The following is a 15,079-nucleotide window of genomic DNA, read 5'->3' as shown; positions in this document are numbered from 1 at the left end:
CACTCACCCACGGCAGGCGGTCAGGCAGGGTGCAGTGCGGATCTGGATGTGTCCACTCACCCACGGGAGACGGGCAGGCAGGGTGCAGTGCGGATCTGGCTGTGTCCACTTACCCACGGGAGACGGGCAGGCAGGGCGCAGTGCGGATCTGGCTGTGTCCACTCACCCACGGGAGACGGGCAGAGACAGTGCTGTGTGGATCTGGCTATGTCCACTGACCAACGGCAGACGGGCGGGCAGGGCGCAGTACGGATCTGGCTGTGTCCACTCACCCACGGCAGGCGGTCAGGGAGGGCGCAGTGCGGATATGGCTGTGTCCACTCACCCACGGCAGACGGTCAGGCAGGGGGCAGTGCGGATCTGGCTGTGTCCACTCACTCACGGGAGACGGGCAGAGACGGTGCTGTGTGGATCTGGCTATGTCCACTGACCCACGGCAGGCGGTCAGGCAGGGCGCAGTGCGGATATGGCTGTGTCCACTCACCCACGGCAGACTGTCAGACAGGGGGCAGTGTGGATCTGGCTGTGTACACTCACCCACGGGAGACGGGCAGGCAGGGCGCAGTGCGTATCTGGCTGTGTCCACTCACCCACGAGAGACGGGCCGGCAAGGCGCAGTGCGGATCTGGCTGTGTCCACTCACCCACGGGAGATGGTCAGGCAGGGCGCAGTTCGGCTCTGGCTGTGTCCACTCACCCACGGCAGGCGGTCAGGCAGGGCGTAGTGCGGATCTGGCTGTGTCCACTCACCCACGGCAGGCGGTCAGGCAGGGCGCAGTGCGATTCTGGCGGTGTCCACGCACTCACAGCAGGCGGTCAGCCAGGGTGCAGTGCGGATCTGGCTGTGTCCACTGACCCACGGCAGACGGGCAGGCAAGGCGCATTACGGATCTGGCTGTGTCCACTCATCCACGGCAGGCGGTCAGGCAGTACGCAGTGCGGATCTGGCTGTGTCCACTCACCCACGGCAGGCGGTCAGGCAGGGCGTAATGCGGATCTGGCTGTGTCCACTAACCCACGGCAGACGGGCAGGCAGGGCGCAGTGCGGATCCGGCTGTGTCCACTCACCCACGGGAGATGGGCAGAGACGGTGATGTGTGGATCTGGCTATGTCCACTGACCCACGGCAGACGGGCAGGCAGGGCGCAGTACGGATCTGGCTGTGTCCACTCACCCACGGCAGGCGGTCAGGCAGGGCGCAGTGCGGATCTGGCTTTGTCCACTCACCCACGGCAGGCGGTCAGGCAGGGCGTAGTGCGGATCTGGCTGTGTCCACTCACCCACGGCAGGCGGTCAGGCAGGGCGCAGTGCGGATCTGGCTGTGTCCACGCACCCACAGCTGGCGGTCAGCCAGGGCGCAGTGCGGATCTGGCTGTGTCCACTCACACACGGCAGGCGGTCAGGCAGGGCCAGTACGGATATGGCTGTGTCCACTCACCCACGGCAGACGGTCAGGCAGTGCGCAGTGCGGTTCTGGCTGTGTCCACACACCCACGGGAGACGGGCAGGCAGGGCACAGTGCGGATCTGGCTGTGTCCACTCACCCACGGGAGACGGGCAGGCAAGGCGCAGTGCGGATCTTGTGTGTGCACTCACCCACGGGAGACGGGCAGAGACGGTGCTGTGTGGATCTGGCTATGTCCACTGACCCCCGGTAGACGGGCAGGCAGGGCGCAGTACGGATCTGGCTGTGTCCACGCACCCACAGCAGGCGGTCAGCCAGGGCGCAGTGCGGATCTGGCTGTGTCCACTGACCCTCGGCAGACGGGCAGGCAGGGCGCAGTACGGATCTGGCTGTGTCCACGCACCCACAGCAGGCGGTCAGCCAGGGCGCAGTGCGGATCTGGCTGTGTCCACTGACCCACGGCAAACGGGCAGGCAGGGCGAAGTACGGATCTGGCTGTGTCCACTCACCCACGGCAGGCGGTCAGGCAGGGCGCAGTGCGGATCTGGCTGTGTCCACTCACCCACGGCAGGCGGTCAGGCAGGGCGTTGTGCGGATCTGGCTGTGTCCACTCACCCACGGCAGACGGTCAGGCAGGGCGCAGTGCGGATATGGCTGTGTCCACTCGCCCACGGGAGACGGGCAGGCAGGGCGCAGTGCGGATATGGCTGTGTCCACTCGCCCACGGGAGACGGGCAGGCAGGGCTCAGTGCGGATCTGGCCGTGTCCACTCACCCACGGGAGACCGGCAGGCAGTGCGCAGTGCGGATCTGGCTGTGTCCACTCACCCACGGGAGACGGGCAGGCAGGGCGCAGTGCGGATCCGGCTGTGTCCACTCACCCACGGGAGATGGTCAGAGACGGTGCTGTGTGGTCTGGCTATGTCCACTGACCCACGGCAGACGGGCAGGCAGGGCGCAGTACGGATCTGGCTGTGTCCACTCACCCACGGCAGGCGGTCAAGCAGGGCGCAGTGCGGATCTGGCCGTGTCCACTCACCCACGGCAGGCGGTCAGGCAGGGCGTAGTGCGGATCTGGCTGTGTCCACTCACCCACGGCAGACGGGCAGGCAAGGCGCAGTGCGGATCTTGTGTGTGCAGTCACCCACGGGAGACGGGCAGAGACGGTGCTGTGTGGATATGGCTATGTCCACTGACCCACGGCAGACGGGCGGGCAGGGCGCAGTACGGATCTGGCTATGTCCACTCACCCACGGCAGGCGGTCAGGCAGGGTGCAGTGCGGATCTGGCTGTGTCCACTCACCCACGGGAGACGGGCAGGCAGGGTGCAGTGCGGATCTGGCTGTGTCCACTTACCCATGGGAGACGGGCAGGCAGGGCGCAGTGCGGATCTGGCTGTGTCCACTCACCCACGGGAGACGGGCAGAGACGGTGCTGTGTGGATCTGGCTATGTCCACTGACCAACGGCAGACGGGCGGGCAGGGCGCAGTACGGATCTGGCTGTGTCCACTCACCCACGGCAGGCGGTCAGGGAGGGCGCAGTGCGGATATGGCTGTGTCCACTCACCCACGGCAGACGGTCAGGCAGGGGGCAGTGCGGATCTGGCTGTGTCCACTCACTCACGGGAGACGGGCAGAGACGGTGCTGTGTGGATCTGGCTATGTCCACTGACCCACGGCAGGCGGTCAGGCAGGGCGCAGTGCGGATATGGCTGTGTCCACTCACCCACGGCAGACTGTCAGACAGGGGGCAGTGCGGATCTGGCTGTGTACACTCACCCACGGGAGACGGGCAGGCAGGGCGCAGTGCGGATCTGGCTGTGTCCACTCACCCACGGGAGACGGGCCGGCAAGGCGCAGTGCGGATCTGGCTGTGTCCACTCACCCACGGGAGATGGTCAGGCAGGGCGCAGTGCGGCTCTGGCTGTGTCCAGTCACCCACGGCAGGCGGTCAGGCAGGGCGTAGTGCGGATCTGGCTGTGTCCACTCACCCACGGCAGGCGGTCAGGCAGGGCGCAGTGCGATTCTGGCGGTGTCCACGCACTCACAGCAGGCGGTCAGCCAGGGTGCAGTGCGGATCTGGCTGTGTCCACTGACCCACGGCAGACGGGCAGGCAAGGCGCATTACGGATCTGGCTGTGTCCACTCATCCACGGCAGGCGGTCAGGCAGGGCGCAGTGCGGATCTGGCTGTGTCCACTCACCCACGGCAGGCGGTCAGGCAGGGCGTAGTGCGGATCTGGCTGTGTCCACTAACCCACGGCAGATGGGCAGGCAGGGCGCAGTGCGGATCCGGCTTTGTCCAATCACCCACGGGAGATGGGCAGAGACGGTGATGTGTGGATCTGGCTATGTCCACTGACCCACGGCAGACGGGCAGGCAGGGCGCAGTACGGATCTGGCTGTGTCCACTCACCTACGGCAGGCGGTCAGGCAGGGCGCAGTGCGGATCTGGCTTTGTCCACTCACCCACGGCAGGCGGTCAGGCAGGGCGTAGTGCGGATCTGGCTGTGTCCACTCACCCACGGCAGACGGGCAGGCAGGGCGCAGTGTGGATCTGGCTGTGTCCACTCACCCATGGTAGACGGTCAGGCAGGGCACAGTGCGGATCTGGCTGTGTCCACTCACCCACGGCAGACGGGCAGGCAGGGCGCAGTGCGGATGTGGCTGTGTCCACTCGCCCACGGGAGACTTGCAGGCAGGGCGCAGTGCGGATCTGGCTGTGTCCACTCACCAACGGCAGGCGGTCAGGCAGGGCGCAGTGCGGATCTGGCTGTGTCCACTCACCCATGGCAGACGGTCAGGCAGGGCGCAGTGCGGATCTGGCTGTATCCACTCACCCACGGCAGGCGGTCAGCCAGGGCGCAGTGCAGATATGGCTGTGTCCACGCACCCACAGCAGGCGGTCAGCCAGGGCGCAGTGCAGATATGGCTGTGTCCACGCACCCACAGCAGGCGGTCAGCCAGGGCGCAGTGCGGATCTGGCTGTGTCCACTGACCCACGGCAGACGGGCAGGCAGGGCGCAGTACGGATCTCGCTGTGTCCACTCACCCACGGCAGGCGGTCAGGCAGGGCGCAGTGCGGATCTGGCTGTGTCCACTCACCCACGGCAGGCGGTCAGGCAGGGCGTAGTGCGGATATGGCTGTGTCCACTCACCCTAGGCAGACGGTCAGGCAGGGCGCAGTGCGGATCTGGCTGTGTCCACTCGCCCACGGGAGACGGGCAGGCAGGGCGCTGTGCGGATCAGGCTGTGTCCACTCACCCACGGCAGGCGGTCAGGCAGGGCGCAGTGCGGATCTGGCTGTTTCCACTCACCCACGGCAGACGGTCAGGCAGGGCGCAGTGCGTATCTGGCTGTGTCCACTCACCCACGGCAGGCGGTCAGGCAGGGCGCAGTTCGGATCTGGCTGTGTCCACGCACCCAGAGCAGGCGGTCAGCCAGGGCGCAGTGCGGATCTGGCTGTGTCCACCCACCCACGGCAGACGGTCAGGCAAGGCGCATTACGGATCTGGCTGTGTCCACTCATCCACGGCAGGCGGTCAGGCAGGACGCAGTGCGGATCTGGCTGTGTCCACTCACCCACGGCAGGCGGTCAGGCAGGGCGTAGTGCGGATCTGGCTGTGTCCACTAACCCACGGCAGATGGGCAGGCAGGGCGCAGTGCGGATCCGGCTTTGTCCACTCACCCACGGGAGATGGGCAGAGACGGTGATGTGTGGATCTGGCTATGTCCACTGACCCACGGCAGACGGACAGGCAAGGCGCAGTGTGGATCTGGCTGTGTCCACTCACCCACGGGAGACGGGCAGAGAGGGTGCTGTGTGGATCTGGCTTTGTCCACTGACCCATGGCAGACGGGCATGCAGGGTGCAGTGAGGATCTGGCTGTGTCGACTCACCCACGGCAGACGGTCAGGCAGGGCGCAGTGTGGATCTGGCTGTGTCCACTCACCCACGGGAGACGGGCAGGCAAGGCGCAGTGCGGATCTGGCTGTGTCCACTCACCCACGGCAGACGGGCAGGCAGGGCGCAGTGCGGATCTGGCTGTGTCCACTCACCCACGGGAGACGGGCAGGCAATTCGCAGTGTGGATCTGGCTGTGTCCACTCACCCACGGGAGACGGGCAGAGAGTGTGCCGTGTGGATCTGGCTATGTCCACTGACCCACGGCAGACGGGCAGGCAGGGCGCAGTACGGAGCTGGATGAGTCCGCTCACCCATGGAAGGCGGTCAGGCAGGGCGCAGTGTGGATCTGGCTGTGTCCACTCACCCACGGGAGACGGGCAGAGACGGTGCTGTGTGGATCTGGCTATGTCCACTGACCCACGGCAGAAGGGCAGGAAGGGCGCAGTGCGGAGCTGGATGTGTCCACTCACCCACGGGAGACGGGCAGAGACGGTGCTGTGTGGATCTGGCTATGTCCACTGACCCACGGCAGACGGGCAGGCAGGGCGCAGTACGGAGCTGGATGAGTCCGCTCACCCATGGAAGGCGGTCAGGCAGGGCGCAGTGTGGATCTGGCTGTGTCCACTCACCCACGGGAGACGGGCAGGCAGGGCGCAGTGCGGATCTGGCTGTGTCCACTCACCCAAGGGAGACGGGCAGGCAGGGCGCAGTGCGGATCTGGCTGTGTCCACTCACCCACGGGAGACGGGCAGGCAGGGCGCAGTGCGGATCTGGCTGTGTCCACTCGCCCACGGGAGAGGGGCAGGCAGGGCGCAGTGCGGATCTGGCTGTGTCCACTCGCCCACGGGAGACGGGCAGGCAGGGCGCAGTGCGGATCTGGCTGTGTCCACTCGCCCACGGGAGACGGGCAGGCAGGGCGCAGTGCGGATCTGGCTGTGTCCACTCGCCCACGGGAGACGGGCAGGCAGGGCGCAGTGCGGATCCGGCTGTGTCCACTCACCCACGGGAGATGGGCAGAGACAGTGCCGTGTGGATCTGGCTATGTCCACTGACCCACGGCAGACGGGAAGGCAGGGCGCAGTACGGATCTGGCTGTGTCCACTCACCCACGGCAGGCGGTCAGGCAGGGCGCAGTACGGATTTGGCTGTGTCCACTCACCCACGGCAGGCGGTCAGGCAGGGTGCAGTGTGGATCTAGCTGTGTCCACTCACCCACGGGAAACGGGCAGGCAGGGCGCAGTGCGGATCTGGCTGTGTCCACTCACCCACGGGAGACGGGCAGGCAGAACGCAGTGTGATTTTGGCTGTGTCCACTCACCCACGGGAGACGGGCAGCCAGGGCGCAGTGCGGATCTGGCTGTGTCTACTCACCCACGGCAGGCGGTCAGGCAGGGCGCAGTGCGGATCTGGCTGTGTCCACTCATTCACGGCAGACGGTCAGGCAAGGCACAGTGCGGATCTGGCTGTGTCCACTCACCCACGGCAGGCGGTCAGGCAGGGCGCAGTGCGGATATGGCTGTGTCCACACACCCACAGCAGGCGGTCAGCCAGGGCGCAGTGCGGATCTGGCTGTGTCCACTCACCCAGGGCAGGTGGTCAGGCAGGGCGTAGTGCGGATCTGGCTGTGTCCACTAACCCAGGGCAGGCGGGCAGGCAGGGCGCAGTGTGGATCTGGCTGTGTCCACTCACCCACGGCAGACGGTCAGGCAGGGCGCAGTGCGGATCTGGCTGTGTCCACTCACCCACGGCAGACGGGTAGGCAGGGCGCAGTGCGGATCTGGCTGTGTCCACTCGCCCACGGGAGACGGGCAGACAGGGCGCAGTGCGGATCTGGCTGTGTCCACTCACCCACGGCAGGCGGTCAGGCAGGGCGCAGTGCGATTCTGGCGGTGTCCACGCACTCACAGCAGGCGGTCAGCCAGGGTGCAGTGCGGATCTGGCTGTGTCCACTGACCCACGGCAGACGGGCAGGCAAGGCGCATTACGGATCTGGCTGTGTCCACTCATCCACGGCAGGCGGTCAGGCAGTGCGCAGTGCGGATCTGGCTGTGTCCACTCACCCACGGCAGTCGGTCAGGCAGGGCGTAATGCGGATCTGGCTGTGTCCACTAACCCACGGCAGACGGGCAGGCAGGGCGCAGTGCGGATCCGGCTGTGTCCACTCACCCACGGGAGATGGGCAGAGACGGTGATGTGTGGATCTGGCTATGTCCACTGACCCACGGCAGACGGGCAGGCAGGGCGCAGTACGGATCTGGCTGTGTCCACTCACCCACGGCAGGCGGTCAGGCAGGGCGCAGTGCGGATCTGGCTTTGTCCACTCACCCACGGCAGGCGGTCAGGCAGGGCGTAGTGCGGATCTGGCTGTGTCCACTCACCCACGTTAGGCGGTCAGGCAGGGCGCAGTGCGGATCTGGCTGTGTCCACGCACCCACAGCTGGCGGTCAGCCAGGGCGCAGTGCGGATCTGGCTGTGTCCACTCACACACGGCAGGCGGTCAGGCAGGGCCAGTACGGATATGGCTGTGTCCACTCACCCACGGCAGACGGTCAGGCAGTGCGCAGTGCGGTTCTGGCTGTGTCCACACACCCACGGGAGACGGGCAGGCAGGGCACAGTGCGGATCTGGCTGTGTCCACTCACCCACGGGAGACGGGCAGGCAAGGCGCAGTGCGGATCTTGTGTGTGCACTCACCCACGGGAGACGGGCAGAGACGGTGCTGTGTGGATCTGGCTATGTCCACTGACCCCCGGTAGATGGGCATGCAGGGCGCAGTACGGATCTGGCTGTGTCCACGCACCCACAGCAGGCGGTCAGCCAGGGCGCAGTGCGGATCTGGCTGTGTCCACTGACCCACGGCAGACGGGCAGGCAGGGCGCAGTACGGATCTGGCTGTGTCCACGCACCCACAGCAGGCGGTCAGCCAGGGCGCAGTGCGGATCTGGCTGTGTCCACTGACCCACGGCAAACGGGCAGGCAGGGCGAAGTACGGATCTGGCTGTGTCCACTCACCCACGGCAGGCGGTCAGGCAGGGCGCAGTGCGGATCTGGCTGTGTCCACTCACCCACGGCAGGCGGTCAGGCAGGGCGTTGTGCGGATCTGGCTGTGTCCACTCACCCACGGCAGACGGGCAGGCAGGGCGCAGTGCGGATATGGCTGTGTCCACTCGCCCACGGGAGACGGGCAGGCAGGGCGCAGTGCGGATATGGCTGTGTCCATTCGCCCACGGGAGACGGGCAGGCAGGGCGCAGTGCGGATCTGGCCGTGTCCACTCACCCACGGGAGACCGGCAGGCAGTGCGCAGTGCGGATCTGGCTGTGTCCACTCACCCACGGGAGACGGGCAGGCAGGGCGCAGTGCGGATCCGGCTGTGTCCACTCACCCACGGGAGATGGTCAGAGACGGTGCTGTGTGGATCTGGCTATGTCCACTGACCCACGGCAGACGGGCAGGCAGGGCGCAGTACGGATCTGGCTGTGTCCACTCACCCACGGCAGGCGGTCAGGCAGGGCGCAGTGCGGATCTGGCCGTGTCCACTCACCCACGGCAGGCGGTCAGGCAGGGCGTAGTGCGGATCTGGCTGTGTCCACTCACCCACGGCAGACGGGCAGGCAAGGCGCAGTGCGGATCTTGTGTGTGCAGTCACCCACGGGAGACGGGCAGAGACGGTGCTGTGTGGATATGGCTATGTCCACTGACCCACGGCAGACGGGCGGGCAGGGCGCAGTACGGATCTGGCTATGTCCACTCACCCACGGCAGGCGGTCAGGCAGGGTGCAGTGCGGATCTGGCTGTGTCCACTCACCCACGGGAGACGGGCAGGCAGGGTGCAGTGCGGATCTGGCTGTGTCCACTTACCCATGGGAGACGGGCAGGCAGGGCGCAGTGCGGATCTGGCTGTGTCCACTCACCCACGGGAGACGGGCAGAGACGGTGCTGTGTGGATCTGGCTATGTCCACTGACCAACGGCAGACGGGCGGGCAGGGCGCAGTACGGATCTGGCTGTGTCCACTCACCCACGGCAGGCGGTCAGGGAGGGCGCAGTGCGGATATGGCTGTGTCCACTCACCCACGGCAGACGGTCAGGCAGGGGGCAGTGCGGATCTGGCTGTGTCCACTCACTCACGGGAGACGGGCAGAGACGGTGCTGTGTGGATCTGGCTATGTCCACTGACCCACGGCAGGCGGTCAGGCAGGGCGCAGTGCGGATATGGCTGTGTCCACTCACCCACAGCAGACTGTCAGACAGGGGGCAGTGCGGATCTGGCTGTGTACACTCACCCACGGGAGACGGGCAGGCAGGGCGCAGTGCGGATCTGGCTGTGTCCACTAACCCACGGCAGGCGGGCAGGCAAGGCGCAGTGCGGATCTTGTGTGTGCAGTCACCCACGGGAGACGGGCAGAGACGGTGCTGTGTGGATATGGCTATGTCCACTGACCCACGGCAGACGGGCGGGCAGGGCGCAGTACGGATCTGGCTATGTCCACTCACCCACGGCAGGCGGTCAGGCAGGGTGCAGTGCGGATCTGGCTGTGTCCACTCACCCACGGGAGACGGGCAGGCAGGGTGCAGTGCGGATCTGGCTGTGTCCACTTACCCATGGGAGACGGGCAGGCAGGGCGCAGTGCGGATCTGGCTGTGTCCACTCACCCACGGGAGACGGGCAGAGACGGTGCTGTGTGGATCTGGCTATGTCCACTGACCAACGGCAGACGGGCGGGCAGGGCGCAGTACGGATCTGGCTGTGTCCACTCACCCACGGCAGGCGGTCAGGGAGGGCGCAGTGCGGATATGGCTGTGTCCACTCACCCACGGCAGACGGTCAGGCAGGGGGCAGTGCGGATCTGGCTGTGTCCACTCACTCACGGGAGACGGGCAGAGACGGTGCTGTGTGGATCTGGCTATGTCCACTGACCCACGGCAGGCGGTCAGGCAGGGCGCAGTGCGGATATGGCTGTGTCCACTCACCCACGGCAGACTGTCAGACAGGGGGCAGTGCGGATCTGGCTGTGTACACTCACCCACGGGAGACGGGCAGGCAGGGCGCAGTGCGGATCTGGCTGTGTCCACTCACCCACGGGAGACGGGCCGGCAAGGCGCAGTGCGGATCTGGCTGTGTCCACTCACCCACGGGAGATGGTCAGGCAGGGCGCAGTGCGGCTCTGGCTGTGTCCAGTCACCCACGGCAGGCGGTCAGGCAGGGCGTAGTGCGGATCTGGCTGTGTCCACTCACCCACGGCAGGCGGTCAGGCAGGGCGCAGTGCGATTCTGGCGGTGTCCACGCACTCACAGCAGGCGGTCAGCCAGGGTGCAGTGCGGATCTGGCTGTGTCCACTGACCCACGGCAGACGGGCAGGCATGGCGCATTACGGATCTGGCTGTGTCCACTCATCCACGGCAGGCGGTCAGGCAGGGCGCAGTGCGGATCTGGCTGTGTCCACTCACCCACGGCAGGCGGTCAGGCAGGGCGTAGTGCGGATCTGGCTGTGTCCACTAACCCACGGCAGATGGGCAGGCAGGGCGCAGTGCGGATCCGGCTTTGTCCACTCACCCACGGGAGATGGGCAGAGACGGTGATGTGTGGATCTGGCTATGTCCACTGACCCACGGCAGACGGGCAGGCAGGGCGCAGTACGGATCTGGCTGTGTCCACTCACCTACGGCAGGCGGTCAGGCAGGGCGCAGTGCGGATCTGGCTTTGTCCACTCACCCACGGCAGGCGGTCAGGCAGGGCGTAGTGCGGATCTGGCTGTGTCCACTCACCCACGGCAGACGGGCAGGCAGGGCGCAGTGTGGATCTGGCTGTGTCCACTCACCCATGGTGGACGGTCAGGCAGGGCACAGTGCGGATCTGGCTGTGTCCACTCACCCACGGCAGACGGGCAGGCAGGTCGCAGTGCGGATGTGGCTGTGTCCACTCGCCCACGGGAGACTTGCAGGCAGGGCGCAGTGCGGATCTGGCTGTGTCCACTCACCAACGGCATGCGGTCAGGCAGGGCGCAGTGCGGATCTGGCTGTGTCCACTCACCCATGGCAGACGGTCAGGCAGGGCGCAGTGCGGATCTGGCTGTATCCACTCACCCACGGCAGGCGGTCAGGCAGGGCGCAGTGCAGATATGGCTGTGTCCACGCACCCACAGCAGGCGGTCAGCCAGGGCGCAGTGCAGATATGGCTGTGTCCACGCACCCACAGCAGGCGGTCAGCCAGGGCGCAGTGCGGATCTGGCTGTGTCCACTGACCCACGGCAGACGGGCAGGCAGGGCGCAGTACGGATCTCGCTGTGTCCACTCACCCACGGCAGGCGGTCAGGCAGGGCGCAGTGCGGATCTGGCTGTGTCCACTCACCCACGGCAGGCGGTCAGGCAGGGCGTAGTGCGGATATGGCTGTGTCCACTCACCCTAGGCAGACGGTCAGGCAGGGCGCAGTGCGGATCTGGCTGTGTCCACTCGCCCACGGGAGACGGGCAGGCAGGGCGCTGTGCGGATCAGGCTGTGTCCACTCACCCACGGCAGGCGGTCAGGCAGGGCGCAGTGCGGATCTGGCTGTTTCCACTCACCCACGGCAGACGGTCAGGCAGGGCGCAGTGCGTATCTGGCTGTGTCCACTCACCCACGGCAGGCGGTCAGGCAGGGCGCAGTGCGGATCTGGCTGTGTCCACGCACCCAGAGCAGGCGGTCAGCCAGGGCGCAGTGCGGATCTGGCTGTGTCCACCCACCCACGGCAGACGGTCAGGCAGGGCGCAGTACTGATCTGGCTGTGTCCACTCACCCACGGCAGACGGGCAGGCAGGGCGCAGTGCGGATCTGGCTGTGTCCACTCACCCACGGGAGACGGGCAGGCAGGGCGCAGTGAGGATCTGGCTGTGTCTACACACCCACGAGGGACCGGCTGGCAGGGTGCTGTGTGGATTTGGCTGTATCCACTCACCCACCAGGGACGGGCAGGTAGGGTGCAGTGTGGATGTGGCTGTGTCCACACACACACGGAGACGGGCAGGCAGGGTGCTGTCTGGAACTGGCTGTTTCCACTCACCCACGGGAGACGGGCAGGCAGGGTGCTGTCTGGATATGGCTTTGTCCACAAACACATGGGGGATGGGCAGGCAGGGTGCTGTGTGGTTTTGGCTGTGTCCACTCACCTACGGGAGATGGGCAGGCCGGGTGCAGTGTGGTTTTGGCTGTGTCCACTCACCCACGGGAGACGGGCAGGCAGGGCGCAGTGCGGATCTGGCTGTGTCCACTCACCCACGGAAGACGGACAGGCAAGGCGCAGTGTGGATCTGGCTGTGTCCACTCACCCACGGGAGACGGGCAGAGAGGGTGCTGTGTGGATTTGGCTTTGTCCACTGACCCATGGCAGACGGGCATGCAGGGTGCAGTGAGGATCTGGCTGTGTCGACTCACCCACGGCAGACGGTCAGGCAGGGCGCAGTGTGGATCTGGCTGTGTCCACTCACCCACGGGAGACGGGCAGGCAAGGCGCAGTGCGGATCTGGCTGTGTCCACTCACCCACGGCAGACGGGCAGGCAGGGCGCAGTGCGGATCTGGCTGTGTCCACTCACCCACGGGAGACGGGCAGGCAATTCGCAGTGTGGATCTGGCTGTGTCCACTCACCCACGGGAGACGGGCAGAGAGTGTGCCGTGTGGATCTGGCTATGTCCACTGACCCACGGCAGAAGGGCAGGAAGGGCGCAGTGCGGATCTGGCTGTGTCCACTCACCCACGGGAGACGGGCAGAGACGGTGCTGTGTGGATCTGGCTATGTCCACTGACCCACGGCAGACGGGCAGGCAGGGCGCAGTACGGAGCTGGATGAGTCCGCTCACCCACGGAAGGCGGTCAGGCAGGGCGCAGTGTGGATCTGGCTGTGTCCACTCACCCACGGGAGACGGGCAGGCAGGGCGCAGTGCGGATCTGGCTGTGTCCACTCACCCAAGGGAGACGGGCAGGCAGGGCGCAGTGCGGATCTGGCTGTGTCCACTCACCCACGGGAGACGGGCAGGCAGGGCGCAGTGCGGATCTGGCTGTGTCCACTCGCCCACGGGAGAGGGGCAGGCAGGGCGCAGTGCGGATCTGGCTGTGTCCACTCGCCCACGGGAGACGGGCAGGCAGGGCGCAGTGCGGATCTGGCTGTGTCCACTCGCCCACGGGAGACGGGCAGGCAGGGCGCAGTGCGGATCTGGCTGTGTCCACTCGCCCACGGGAGACGGGCAGGCAGGGCGCAGTGCGGATCCGGCTGTGTCCACTCACCCACGGGAGATGGGCAGAGACAGTGCTGTGTGGATCTGGCTATGTCCACTGACCCACGGCAGACGGGAAGGCAGGGCGCAGTACGGATCTGGCTGTGTCCACTCACCCACGGCAGGCGGTCAGGCAGGGCGCAGTACGGATTTGGCTGTGTCCACTCACCCACGGCAGGCGGTCAGGCAGGGTGCAGTGTGGATCTAGCTGTGTCCACTCACCCACGGGAAACGGGCAGGCAGGGCGCAGTGCGGATCTGGCTGTGTCCACTCACCCACGGGAGACGGGCAGGCAGAACGCAGTGTGATTTTGTCTGTGTCCACTCACCCACGGGAGACGGGCAGGCAGGGCGCAGTGCGGATCTGGCTGTGTCTACTCACCCACGGCAGGCGGTCAGGCAGGGCGCAGTGCGGATCTGGCTGTGTCCACTCATTCACGGCAGACGGTCAGGCAAGGCACAGTGCGGATCTGGCTGTGTCCACTCACCCACGGCAGGCGGTCAGGCAGGGCGCAGTGCGGATATGGCTGTGTCCACGCACCCACAGCAGGCGGTCAGCCAGGGCGCAGTGCGGATCTGGCTGTGTCCACTCACCCAGGGCAGGTGGTCAGGCAGGGCGTAGTGCGGATCTGGCTGTGTCCACTAACCCAGGGCAGGCGGGCAGGCAGGGCGCAGTGTGGATCTGGCTGTGTCCACTCACCCACGGCAGACGGTCAGGCAGGGCGCAGTGCGGATCTGGCTGTGTCCACTCACCCACGGCAGACGGGTAGGCAGGGCGCAGTGCGGATCTGGCTGTGTCCACTCGCCCACGGGAGACGGGCAGACAGGGCGCAGTGCGGATCTGGCTGTGTCCACTCACCCACGGCAGGCGGTCAGGCAGGGCGCAGTGCGGATCCGGCTGTGTCCAATCACCCCCGGGAGATGGGCAGAGACGGTGCTGTGTGGATCTGGCTATGTCCACTGACCCACGGCAGACGGGCAGGCAGGGCGCAGTACGGATCTGGCTGTGTCCACTCACCCACGGCAGGCGGTCAGGCAGGGCGCAGTGCGGATCTGGCTGTGTCCACTCACCCACGGCAGGCGGTCAGGAAGGGCGTAGTGCGGATCTGGCTGTGTCCACTCACCCACGGCAGGCGGTCAGGCAGAGCGCAGTTTGGATCTGGCTGTGTCCACGCACCCACAGCAGGCGGTCAGCAAGGGCGCAGTGCGGATCTGGCTGTGTCCACTGACCGACGGCAGACGGGCAGGCAGGGCGCAGTACGGATCTGGCTGTGTCCACTCACCCACGGCAGGCAGTCAGGCAGGGCGCAGTGCGGATCTGGCTGTGTCCACTCACCCACGGCAGGCGGTCAGGCAGGGCGTAGTGCGGATCTGGCTGTGTCCAGGCACCCTCGGCAGACGGGCAGGCAGGGCGCATTGCGGATCCGGCTGTGTCCACTCACCCACGGGAGATGGGCAGAGACGGTGCTGTGTGGATCTGGCTATGTCCACTCACCCACGGCAGACGGGCAGGCAGGGCGCAGT

This window comes from Microcebus murinus, chromosome 22, assembly GCF_040939455.1.
Source record: "Microcebus murinus isolate Inina chromosome 22, M.murinus_Inina_mat1.0, whole genome shotgun sequence".
Lineage (NCBI taxonomy): Eukaryota > Metazoa > Chordata > Mammalia > Primates > Cheirogaleidae > Microcebus > Microcebus murinus.
Note: the sequence above shows the minus strand (reverse complement) of the source record.